Below are 13,207 nucleotides of genomic sequence, written 5' to 3'. Positions count from 1 at the left end.
AAATAAATAAATAAATAAAAATCTTAAAAAAAAAAAAAAGAGGAGAGAACTAGGGGAGGCAATGCTGTCAAAAGTGAAGAAACACAGCGTGTTCCAAATTGCCGAAGGACATCAACCCCCAGATTCAATTAGNAAGAAGAGAGAACTAGGGGAGGAAATGCTGTCAAAAGTGAAGAAACACAGCGTGTTCCAAATTGCCGAAGGACATCAACCCCCAGATTCAATTAGCCCAGTCCCCCCTAAGCAAAGTGAAACCATAACCAGCTACACACCACGGTCTCAAAACCAAAGAAAATGAGAAAGATTTTAGAGAATACAGGGGCCAAATAAGCAGGAAAATGGACAGCTGACATCCCAACATAAATAAAACAAGACCTTAATGAGAGCCATTTTTAAGTGGTAAGTCTCCTGTCGAAGCAGATTTCCATACCCAGCAGCAAAATAAAAATGCCTGAAGAAATGTGTAAGCCGAAACATTTCACTGCTAGCAGGCTCGAATTAGAAAAAATACTAGAGTAAGTTCTTGTCCAAAGGAAAATAATTCCAGATTGAAAACTGGAAATGCAGGAAGGAATGAAGGGCACCAGAAAGGTTAATATATAGGTAAATATTATGGAATAATTATTTTATAAAGCTACCCTAGAAAACTCTCATAAAGATTAAAATAATGTAAGATTAAAATGTGTGACAATGGTGATACAAAAGTCAAAGGTAAAAATGGGACTAAAAGTGTTTTAATATAGTAACTTTTGGGGGGAGGTTATGAAAATAATTACATTAAGCTCTATGAAGTGAAGGATTCACAATCATTGGTGCAAATTCACAGAAATTTGTACGTGAATCTAACGAGATTGTAGAGGGAACAATGAAGTAATGAAACATTCAAAGGAAGTCAAATGAAGAGACTCAAGGAACATTAAAAAGTTAGGTAAGAGGGGCGCCTGGGTGGCTCAGATGGTTGAGCACCTGCCTTTGGCTCAGGTCATGGTCCCAGGGTCATGGGATCGAGCCCCAGATTGGGCTCCTTGCTCAGCGGGAACCTGCTTCTTCCTCTCCCTCTGCTGCTCCCCCTGCTTGTTCGTGTTCTCTCTCTCTCTCTCTATCAAATAAATAAAATCTTTAGGTAAGAGAATAGGGAAATAAGATGGTTGAAATAATCTGACATATCCTGACAATCACTTGAAATGTAAGTGTACAAAATGTTAACTTTACGGCCACATGATGTATGCTATAGAACTGTAAACAGAGGTTTTGGGCTTCTTTTGTTGATGAACAATAAAGAATCTCTAATTTTTTCCAAATGAAAATGTTTGAGGGGCGCCTGGGTGGCTCGGTCAGTTAAGCGTCCAATTCTTGATTTCGGCTCAGGTCATGGTCTCAAGGTCATGAGATCGAGGCCATGTGTGGCTCCACGCTGGACATGGACCCTACTTAAGATCTCTCTCTCCCTCTGCCCCGCCCCCGCCCCCATTTGAAAATTTCTGTGCATAGAAGCCTCTACAGAATGTATTCAAAGATGTCAAAATAGGGGCGCCTGGGTGGCACAGCGGTTAAGCGTCTGCCTTCGGCTCAGGGCGTGATCCTGGTGTTGTGGGATCGAGCCCCACATCAGGCTCCTCCGCTATGAGCCTGCTTCTTCCTCTCCCACTCCCCCTGCTTGTGTTCCTTCTCTCGCTGGCTGTCTCTATCTCGAATAAATAAAAATAAAATCTTAAAAAAAATATTAAAATAGTGGGAGAGAAAGGAAACACTGAAACTGTTGGTAGAAGCTGCAGGTCCCACCCCTCACGCACGAATATGTGCGGTTTCTTCTACAGACAGGATCTGACAGTGTGATTACCCCACGTTTTCGTTTTTGTATAAAGATTCAGGAATTCTTCAAGTACCATGGACGTGAGACAGGATGTCTTCTGGCTTGTCCGCTGTGGGTTATGCACCCACCTCTTCTATGAGAGGGGAATCCAAGGTCACTGCGATTTCCAGCAAGAGAAGGGCTGTGTGCATCTTGGGCGTGGGGGCACCTGCATGGACCCGGAGGCCAAGCCAGCCTATTCTGGTGAGTACAGCATCCATCTTGACCAAGAGCGTCCATTTGTAACTTTTCTCCTTCTGTAAAACCTCTATGACTTAAGCAGTCTGTTCTTTTAAAATACCTTTTGGAACGTTAACTCTGAGGTATAAATATTTGTTGAGTGATATTCAAGGTATTGTGTTTTTCTAGGAAGCTTTCCTGGGATACTAGGCCAATTTTCTTTCTTCACCCACATCACGAGGAAGAGGAAATGATATTTTTTTTCTGAACTGTTCAAATTGTTCCCCTCTTTGGAAAATTCTTTATCTGGCAGGTGCTTGTCTTTTCCTTTTATTCATCTCTCTGCTCAAATATCATGTCATCAGCCAGTCCTTCCCTAATCTTTCCACCTTTAATTGTCCTCCCTCCCTCCATCTCCTCTCTGCATTACTGTTTATCACGATGCTTAAATCTACCTGATATTAGAAATTCATTAATCTGTTTAGGATCACTTTCCACCCACCAAGTTTAAAGTAAACAGGGGCAGTGACTTGATAAGCTTGTTTCTGGATCCTGGGTTTTATTTATTTATTTTTTTTTTAAGATTTTATTTATTTATTCGACAGAGACAGAGACAGCCAGCGAGAGAGGGAACACAAGCAGGGGGAGTGGGAGAGGAAGAAGCAGGCTCATAGCGGAGGAGCCTGATGTGGGGCTCGATCCCATAACGCCGGGATCACGCCCTGAGCCGAAGGCAGACGCTTAACCGCTGTGCCACCCAGGCGCCCCTGGATCCTGGGTTTTAATACTGTGCTTGGCACATAATAGGTGCTCTGCAGATAAGGAGATCAGTTTTGTTTCCTTTCAAACTAGAACATCTTGGGTACTAAAGAAGGTAGTATCAACAATTATGCCAGGACCACTGGAATGAAACGAGAATTATGGTCAGCCTTTCTAGAAATATCAGCCGAGGACAGCAAGGAAGGATTTTAAAAGAAAGATGTGCTGGTTAGGTTTGCATTTTATTTTTATTTATTTTTTATATTTTAATTTTTTTAATTATATTGTTAGTCACCATACAGTACATCCCTGGTTTCCGATGTAAAGCTCGATGCTTCATTAGTTGCGTATAAACACCCAGGTTTGCATTTTATTTATTTATTTATTTTTTAGATTTTATTTATTTATTTGACAGAGAGAGAGACAGCCAACGAGAGAGGGAACACAAGCAGGGGGAGTGGGAGAGGAAGAAGCAGGCTCATAGCAGAGGAGCCTGATGTGGGGCTCGATCCCACAACTCGGGGATCACGCCCTGAGCTGAAGGCAGACGCTTAACCGCTGTGCCACCCAGGCGCCCCTGGATCCTGGGTTTTAATACTGTGCTTGGCACATAATAGGTGCTCTGCAGATAAGGAGATCAGTTTTGTTTCCTTTCAAACTAGAACATCTTGGGTACTAAAGAAGGTAGTATCAACAATTATGCCAGGACCACTGGAATGAAACGAGAATTATGGTCAGCCTTTCTAGAAATATCAGCCGAGGACAGCAAGGAAGGATTTTAAAAGAAAGATGTGCTGGTTAGGTTTGCATTTTATTTTTATTTATTTTTTATATTTTAATTTTTTTAATTATATTGTTAGTCACCATACAGTACATCCCTGGTTTCCGATGTAAAGCTCGATGCTTCATTAGTTGCGTATAAACACCCAGGTTTGCATTTTATTTATTTATTTATTTTTTAGATTTTATTTATTTATTTGACAGAGAGAGAGACAGCCAACGAGAGAGGGAACACAAGCAGGGGGAGTGGGAGAGGAAGAAGCAGGCTCATAGCAGAGGAGCCTGATGTGGGGCTCGATCCCGTAATGCCGGGATCACGCCCTGAGCCGAAGGCAGACGCTTAACCACTGTGCCACCCAGGCACCCCCAGGTTTGCATTTTAAACAGATTATGGTGACAAGAAATTTATACTTGTATAATAGGGAGACTGGATTGAAAGCTTAGCAATTAATAATTTATTGCAGAATACAAGTCAAAAGATTTATTGTATACTTGTTTTATTCCTTTTTATTGAATTGACATACAGTATTAGTTTCAGGTGTACAAGATAGTGATTCAATATTTCTGTATGTTTCAGAATAATCACCACCCGGGCTGTAGTTATCATCAGTCAGCATGCAGAGTTATTACAGTATGTCTGTGTTCCCTCTGCTGTACAGGGGTAGAGTTCAGTGATTCATCACTTACATACAACACCCAGTGCTCATCACAAGTGTCCTCCTTAATCCCCATCACCCCTTTACGATGTTCCCTCTATCCCTGCTTTGTTGAGGGTATTTATCAAGAATCGATGCTGTACTTTGTCACATGCTTTGTCACATCCTCTTTCGAGAGGATCATATGGCTCGTATCCTTTCTTTTATTAATGTGGTGTATCACACTGATCGATTTGCAAATATTGAGCCATGCTTGCAGCCCTGGAATAAATCCCACTTAATCATGGTGAATGATTCTTTTAATGTACTGTTGGATTCTATTTGCTCATATCTTGTTGTATCGGTTTGTTGGTTTATATATTTCTTCCAGATTGCCCAATTTGTTTTGCACATAATTTTTCATAATACTCTCTTATAATTGTTTGTATTTCTGTGGTGTTGGTTATTATCTCATTCGTGATTTTATTTATTTGGGTCCTTCCTCTTTTGCTAAGTCTGGTTAGGGGTTTATCAATTTTATTAATTCCTTCAAAGAACCAGCTCCTGGTTTCGTTGATCTGTTCTACTGGTCTTTTGTTTGTTTGTTTCTATACCATTTATTTCTGCTCTAGTATTATTTCCCTTCTGCTGGCTTTAGTCTTCATTTGTTGTTCTTTCGCTAGCTCCTTTACATGTAAAGTTAAATTGTGTATTTGAGATTTTTCTTGCTTCTTAAGGTAGGCCTGTATTGCTATATATTTCCCTCTTATGACCATTTCTGCTGCATCCCAAACATTTTGGACAGTCACGTTTTCATTTTCAGTTGTTTCCATGTCTTTTATTATTTCTCTTTTTCTGGTTAACCCATTCATTCTTTAGTAGGATATTCTGTAACCTGCATGTGTTGGTGGTCTTCCCAAATTTTTTCTGGCGATTGACTTCAAGTTTCTTAGTATTGTGGTCTGAAAATATGCATGGTATGATCTCAGTCTTCTCGTATTTGTTGAGGCCTGATTTGTGACCCAGTGTGCGATCTGTTCTGGAGAACGCCCCATGTGCACTTGAAAAGAATGTCTATCGTGCTTTAGTATGAAATGTTCTAAATATATCTGTTGAGTCCATCTGGTCCAATGTGTCATTCAAAGCCATTGTTTCTTAGATTTTCTGCTGAAATGATCTGTACTTCGCTGTGAGTGGGGTGTTAAAGTCTCCTACTAATATTGTATTATCGATAAGTTTGTTTTTTATTAATTGATTTATATATTTGGCTGCTCCCAAGTCAGGAGCATAAATATTTACAATTGTTAGATCTTCTTTGGATAGACCCCTTTATTATGATATAGTTTCCTTCTTCATCTCTTGTTATAGTCTTTGGTTTAAAATCTAATTTATATAAGTATGGCTACTCTGGCTTGCTTTTGACATCCATTAGCATCATAAATGGTTCTCTATCCCCTCACTTTCAATCTGCAGGTGTCCTTAAGTCTAAAATTAGTCTCTTGCAGACAGCATATAGATGGGTCTTGGGTTTGTTTTTTTTTTTTTTTTTTAATCCATTTTGAGACCCTCTGTCTTTTGCTTGGAACATTTGGTCCCATTTATATTTAGAGTGATTATTGAAATGAATTTACTGCCATCGTTTATTTAAATAATTGTTTCTGGAGATTTTCTGTTCCTTTCTAGTCTTTGTTTTGGTCTTTCTTGCCCACACAAAGTGTCCCCTTCACTATTTCTTGCGGGCCTGGTCATGAACTCCTTTTGTTTTTAATCCATTTTGAGTTTTTTTGTATGTGTGTTGTAAGAAAGAGGTCCAGTTTCATTCTTCTGGACATTGCTGTCCAGTTTTCCCAACACCATTTATTGAAGAAACTTTTTCCCATTATATATTCTTGGTCCTTTTTGTGGATTAATTGACCATATAGGTGTGGGTTTGTTTCTGGTCTCTCTCCTGTTCTGTTCTCTCCTGTTTCTGTTTTTGTGCTGGTACCATACTGTTTTGATTATTCTAGCTTTGTAGTATATCTTGAAATTTGGGATTGAGATACCTCCTGTTTTCTTCCTCTTAAGATTGCTTTCACTGTTCAAAGGCTTTTGTGTTTCTATACACATTTTAAGACTATTCTAGTTCAGTAAAAAGTGCTATTGGTATTTTGGTAGGTGGTGTGTTAGATCTGTAGATTGCTTTGGGTATTATGGACATTTTAATGATATTCTTCAAATCCATAATTTAGCTTTCTGTTTGTGTCATCTTATTTCTTTCACCAATAGTTTCTTTCATGACATAGTTTTCATAATATAGGTCTTTCAACTCTTTGCTTTCATATTTTGGCTATTCTAAGTAGTGCTACAATAAACATAGGTGTGCAAATATCTTTTTTAATTAGAATTTTCATTTTCTTTGGGTAAATACCCAGTGGCAGAATACTGGATCATATGGAAATTCTGTTTTTTTAAGTTTTATGAGGAACCTCCATACTGTTTTCCACAATGGCTGCACCAGTTTGCATTCCCACCAACAGTGCAAGAAGGTTCCTTTTTCTCCACAACCTCACCAACACTTGTTTCTTGTATTGTTGATTTTAGCCATTCTGACAGGTGAGGTGATCTCTCATTGTAGTTTTGATTCATGTTTCCTTGATAATTGATGATGAAAATCTTTTCATGTCTGTTGGTCATCTGTATGTCTTACTTGGAGAAATATCTGTTCATGTCTTCTGCCTATTTTTTAATTGGATTATTTGCTTTTGGGGTGTTGAGTTTTATAAGTTCTTTATATAATTTGGATACTAACCCTTAATTGGATATGTCACTTGCAAACATCTTCTCCCATTCCATAGGTTGCCCTTAGTTTTGTTGATTATTTTCTTTGCTATGCAGAAGCTTTTTATTTTGATGTAGTCCCAGTAGTTTATTTTTGCTTTTGTTTCCTTTGTCTCAGGAGACATACTGAGAAAAAAATTGCTGTAGCTGATGTCAAAGAGGTTACTGCCTGTGTTCTCTTCTAGGATTTTTATGGTTTCCATTTTGAGTTTATTTTTGTGTATGGTGTAAGAAAGTGATCCAGTATTTCTTTTGTATGTTGCTGTACAACACCATTTGTTGAAGAGGCAGTCCTTTTCCCATTGGACATTCCTGCTTTGTCAAAGATTAACTGACAATATAGTTGTGGGGGGTTTTCTGGATTTTCTATTGTGTTCCATTGATCTATGTGTCTGTTTTTATGCCAGTACCATAATGTTTTGACTGCTACAGCTTGGTAGTATATTTTGAAACCTGGGATTGTGAAACCTCCAGTCTTGTTCTTTCTCAAGATTGCTTTGGCTATTTGGGTTTGTGTGTGTGGTTTTTTTAAGAATTTATTTATTTATTTGACAGAGAGAGAGAGATAGCCCGCGAGAGAGGGAACACAAGGAGGGGGAGTGGGAGAGGAAGAAGCTGGGAGCCTGATGCGGGCCTTGATCCCAGGACCCTGGGATCACGCCCTGAGCTGAAGGCAGACGCTTAACGACTGAGCCACCCAGGTGCCCCTGTGTGTGTGGTTCTACACCAATTTTAGTATTTGTTCTAGTTCTTTGGAAAATATTGTTTTTTGATAGGGATGGCATTAAATCTATAGATTGCTTTGGGTAGTATGGACATTTTAACAGTATTTGTTCTCCCAATCCATGAGCATGGAATATCTTTCCATTTGTTTGTGTCATCTTCAATTATTTTTGTCAGTGTCTTAGAGTTTTTGGAGACTCTCACCTCCTTAATTAACTTGGTTCAGTTTATTCCTAGGTATTTTATTGTTTTTGGTGTATTTGTAAATGGGATTGTTTTCTTAATTTCTCTTTTTGCTGTTTTATTATTAGTGTATAGAAATACACTGATTTCTGTATATTGATTTTTGTATCCTGCAACCTTACTGAATTCGTTTATCAGTCCTAGTAGTATGATGGTGGAGCCTTTAGGGTTTTCTATATATAGTCTCCTGTCATCTGCAAATAGTGAAAGTTTTACTTCTTCCTTGCCAATTTGGATGCTCTTTCCTTTCATTCTTTCTTTTTCTTTTTTTTTTTTAAAGATTTTATTTATTTATTCGACAGAGATAGAGACAGCCAGTGAGAGAGGGAACAAGCAGGGGGAGTGGGAGAGGAAGAAGCAGGCTCACAGCGGAGGAGCCTGATGTGGGGCTCGATCCCATAACGCCGGGATCCACGCCCTGAGCCGAAGGCAGACGCTTAACTGCTGTGCCACCCAGGCGCCCCCTCATTCTTTCTTTTTCTTTCTGATTGCTTTGGCTAAGATTCCCAGTACTATGTTGAATAAAAATGGTAAGATTGGACAACCTTGCGTTCTTCCTGTTCTTACCACGAAAGCTCTGTTTTTCACCATTGAGTATGTTAGCTGTGTGTCTTTCATATATGGCCTTTATTATGTTGAGGTATAGTCTTTCTAACATGAATGGATGTTTTACTTTGTCAGATGCCTTTTCTGCATCTACTAAGATCATATAGTTTTTATCTTTTCTTGTTAATGTGATGTATCACATTGATTTGTGAATATTGAACCACATTTGCATCCCTGGAATAAATCCCATTTGATTGTAGTGAATGATTTTTTTAAATGTATTGTTGAATTTGGTTTGCTAATATTTTAAGGATTTTTGCTTCTATGTTCATCAGAGCTAGTGGTCTGTAGTTTCCCTTTTTTTGGAGTGTCTTTATCTGGTTTTGGTATCAGGGCAATGTTGGCCTCATATAATGAGTTTGGAAGCTTTCCTTCCTCTTCTGTTTTTTGGAATAGTTTGAGAATAGGTATTAACTCTTCTTTAAATAATTCACCCTTAAAGCCCTGGTTCTGGACTTTTGTTAGTTGGGAATTTTTGTTATTACTGATGCAATTATATTGCTAGTAATATCTATTCAAATTTTCTATTTCTTCCTGATTCAATTTTGGAAGGTTATAGGTTTCTAGGAATTTATCCATTTCCTCTAGGTTGTTCAATTTGTTGGCGTATAATTCTTTTATAATATTATCTTATCCTTTGTATTTCTGTAGTGGCAGTTATTTCTCCTCCTTTGTTTCTGGTTGTATTTTCTTGAGTCTTCTCTCTTTTTTGTGGGGCATTGTTTCCTCATTTAAAAAATTGTTTTAAATTTCCATTATGATTAACAAATATTATGTTAGTTTCATATGTCCAATATAGTGATCAACAACTGTATGCATTACTCGGTGCTCATGATGACAAGTGTATTCTTTTTTTTTAGACTTTATTTTAGAGTAATCTCCACCCCCAACGTGGGGCTCAAACTCACACCCTAAGATCGAGTCACACGCTCCACTGACTGAGCCAGCCAGGTGCCCCTGATAAATGTATTCTTAATTCTCTTCACCTATTTCACCCATCTTCCTACTCATCTCTCCTCTGGCAAATCAAAACTACAATGAGATATCACCTTACACCTGTCAGAATTAAAATAAGAAATACAAGAAATAAAAAGTGTTGGCCTGAATGTGGGGGCAGGGGGGAGGAACCCTCATGCACTGTTGGTGGGATTGCAAACTGGTGACACCACTGTGGAAAACCGTATGGAGGTTCGTCAAAAAATTAAAAATAGAATTTCCATATGATCCAGTAATTCCACTACTGGATTTACCCAAAGAAAATGAAAACACTAACTCAGAAAGATACATGCACCCCTATGTTTATTGCAGCCTTCTTTATAATAGCCATGATATGTAAGCAACCCAACTGTCCATAAATAAATAGATAAAGTTCTCTCTCTGTCTCTCTCTGTCTCTGGTGGGAGGGGTGAGTCTTGCTAAAAGTTTATCAATTTGGTTGATCTTTCAGTCAACTCCTGGTTTCATCGATTTTTTTCTGCTCTAATCTTAATTTCCTTCCTTCTACTCTCTTGAGTTTTGTTTTTCTTCTTCTATCTTCCTTAGGTGTGAGGTTAGGTTGTTTGAGATTTTTCCTGTTTCTTGACATAAGCCTGTGTTGCTATATTATTCCCTCTTTTTTTTTTTTTAAAGATTTTATTTATTTATTTGACAGAGAGCCAGACAGTGAGAGAGGGAACACAAACGGGGAGTGGGAGAGGAAGAATCAGACTCCCAGTGGGCCAGGGAGCCCGATGTGGGGCTCAATCCCAGGACTCCAGGATCACACCTTGAGCTGAAGGCAGATGTTTAACGACTGAGCCACCCAGGCGCCCCTATGTTCTTCCCTCTTATAACAATTTTTGCCTCATCCCAAAGATTTTAAACTATTGTGTTTTTATTTCCATTTGTTTCCATGTGGTTTTTGATTCCCTCTTTGATTTCTTGGTTGATCCATTCATTGTTTAGTACTATGCTGTTTAGCCTGTATGTGCTTGTGGTCTTTTCAGATTTTTTTCTTGTAATTGATTTCTAGTTTCACACTGTTGTGGTTGGGAAAGATGCATGATATGATTCAAGCTTTTTTAATTTGCTGAAACTTGTTTTGTGGCTTAACATGTTATGTAAACTGAGAATGTTCCATGTGCACTTGAAAACAATGTGTATTTCAGTGTCTTTGAATGGAATGTTCTAAATATATCTATTGAATCCATCTGGTTAAATGTGCCATTTCAAAGCCATTGTTTCTTTGTTAGTTATCTGTCTGGATGATCTATCCATTGATATAACTGGAGCATTAAAGTCCCCTACTGTTACTGTATTGCTGCTAATTTCTCTCTTTTTTAATGTTTGTTAATAGTTGCTTAATGTCTTTAGATACTCCCATGTTGGGTGCACAAATATTTATAATTGCTATATCCTCTTGTTAGATTCCTGCCTGTATCATTTTGTAGTGCCTCTCTTGCTCCAGTCTTTCTTTTAAAGTCTATTTTGTCTGATATGAGTATTACTACGCCAGCTTTCTTTTCACTCCCATTTGTATGGTGTATAATTTTTCATCCCTTCACTTTGCCTTTGGATGTATCTCTAGGTATGAAGTAGGTCTCTCGTAGGTGGCATATACATGGGTCTTGCTTTTTTTTTTTTTAAGATTTTATTTATTTATTCAACAGAGACAGAGACAGCCAGCGAGAGAGGGCACAAGCAGGGGGAGTGAGAGAGGAAGAAGCAGGCTCACAGCGGAAGAGCCTGATGTGGGGCTCGATCCCATAACGCCGGGATCACGCCCTGAGCCGAAGGCAGACGCTTAACCGCTGTGCCACCCAGGCGCCCCGGGTCTTGCTTTTTTATTCATTGAGTTACCCTATGTCTCGGTTAGAGCACTTAGTCCATTTACATTTAATTATTGATAGGTATGTACTCATTTTGTTACTTGTTTTAGAGTTTTTGTAGTNATTCACTGAGTTACCCTATGTCTCGGTTAGAGTACTTAGTCCATTTACATTTAATTATTGATAGGTATGTACTCATTTTGTTACTTGTTTTAGAGTTTTTGTAGTTCTCTGTTCCTTTCTTCTCTTGCTCTCCTCCCTTGTGGTTTGATGGCTTTCTTTAGTGTTATGCTTGGATTACTTTCACTTTATTTTTGTGTACTTATTATAGGTTGTGATTTGTGGTTACCCCTAGATTCATATGCAACATCTTATGCATGTAACAGTCTGTATTAAGTTGATGGTTGCTTTGCTTAAGTTTGAGCCCTTTTTGGACGCCTGGATGGCTCAGTGAGTTAAGCATCTGCCTTCAGCTCAGATCATGACCCCAGAGTAGTCCTGGGATACAGTCCTGCATCAGGCTCCCTGATCAGTGGGGAGCCTGCTTCTCTTTTTGCCTGCTGCTCCCCCTGATTGTGTGTGCACGTGCTCGTCCTCCCTCCCTCCCTCTCCCCACCCCGAAAAACAAAATCTTTTAAAAAGTTCGAACCCTTTCTAAAAGCACTTAATCTTTACTCAGCCCCCATCTTATGTATAAGGTGTCTTATTTTGCATCCTTTTATGAATCTTTCGATTTTTTTTTTTAGATATAATTGACTTTACTGTTTTTGTGCTTTAACCTCTGTACTGGTTTCATAATTGATCTACTTTTATTATATGTTTTCATTCACCAGTGAATTTTTTTCCTTTCCTAATTTTCTTACTCCTGATTGTGGCTTGTCTATCCGCTCAAAGAATATCCATTAACATTTCTTGTAAGGCTGCTTTAGTGGTGATGAACTCTTTCATCTTTTGTTTGTGTAGGAAACACTTTCTCTCTCTTATTCTGAATAAAAACCTTGCTGGGTAAAATATTCTTGGTTGTGGGTGTTTTCCTTTCAGCACTTTGAATATATCATGCCACTCGCTTCTGGCAGGCAAAGTTTCTGCTGAAAAAATCAGCTGATCACCTTATGGGCTTTCCCTTGTACGTAACCGTTTCTTTTCTCTGGATGCCTTTAAAATTCTCTTTTTATCATTAATTTTTGCCATTTTAATTAAGTGTTTTGGTGTGGACCTCCTTGGGTTGACTTTATTGGGTGCTCTTTGTGCCTTCTGGCTCTGGATCTCTGCTGCCTTCCCCAGATTAGGGAAGTTTTCAGCTATTACTTCCAAATACATTTTCTTTCTTTCTTTTTTTTTTTTTTTAAAGATTTTATTTATTTATTTGACAGAGAGAGAGACAGCCAGCGNGATCACCTTATGGGCTTTCCCTTGTATGTAACCGTTTCTTTTCTCTGGATGCCTTTAAAATTCTCTTTTTATCATTAATTTTTGCCATTTTAATTAAGTGTTTTGGTGTGGACCTCCTTGGGTTGACTTTATTGGGTGCTCTTTGTGCCTTCTGGCTCTGGATCTCGGCTGCCTTCCCCAGGTTAGGGAAGTTTTCAGCTATTACTTCCAAATACATTTTCTGCCCCTTTTCTCTCTCCTCTCCTTCTGGGATCCTATAATGTGAGTGTTGTTACATTTCGTGATGTTGGTGAATTCCCTTCACCTATTCTCATTTTTTATTTTTTATTTTTGCTGTTCAGCTTGGTTACTTGCCATTACCCTGTCTTCCAGGTCACTGATCCCTTTTTCTGCCTCCTGTAATCTGTTTG

At 38.5% G+C, this 13,207-nt stretch overlaps 1 long non-coding RNA gene across 1 annotated transcript in view; it reads left to right on the top strand.

Moving 5' to 3' along the window:
* The window catches only part of LOC117801840, a 23,969-nt gene that overhangs the window by 6,149 nt on the left and 4,613 nt on the right, over positions 1 to 13,207 (top strand). The window contains exon 4 of the long non-coding RNA XR_004624592.1: positions 1,866 to 2,056. This is a non-coding gene — a long non-coding RNA (uncharacterized LOC117801840). The remainder of the gene's footprint in view (positions 1 to 1,865; positions 2,057 to 13,207) is intronic.

This window comes from Ailuropoda melanoleuca, chromosome 4, assembly GCF_002007445.2.
Source record: "Ailuropoda melanoleuca isolate Jingjing chromosome 4, ASM200744v2, whole genome shotgun sequence".
Taxonomy (NCBI): domain Eukaryota; kingdom Metazoa; phylum Chordata; class Mammalia; order Carnivora; family Ursidae; genus Ailuropoda; species Ailuropoda melanoleuca.
This window is presented reverse-complemented; position numbering and strand designations above follow the sequence as displayed.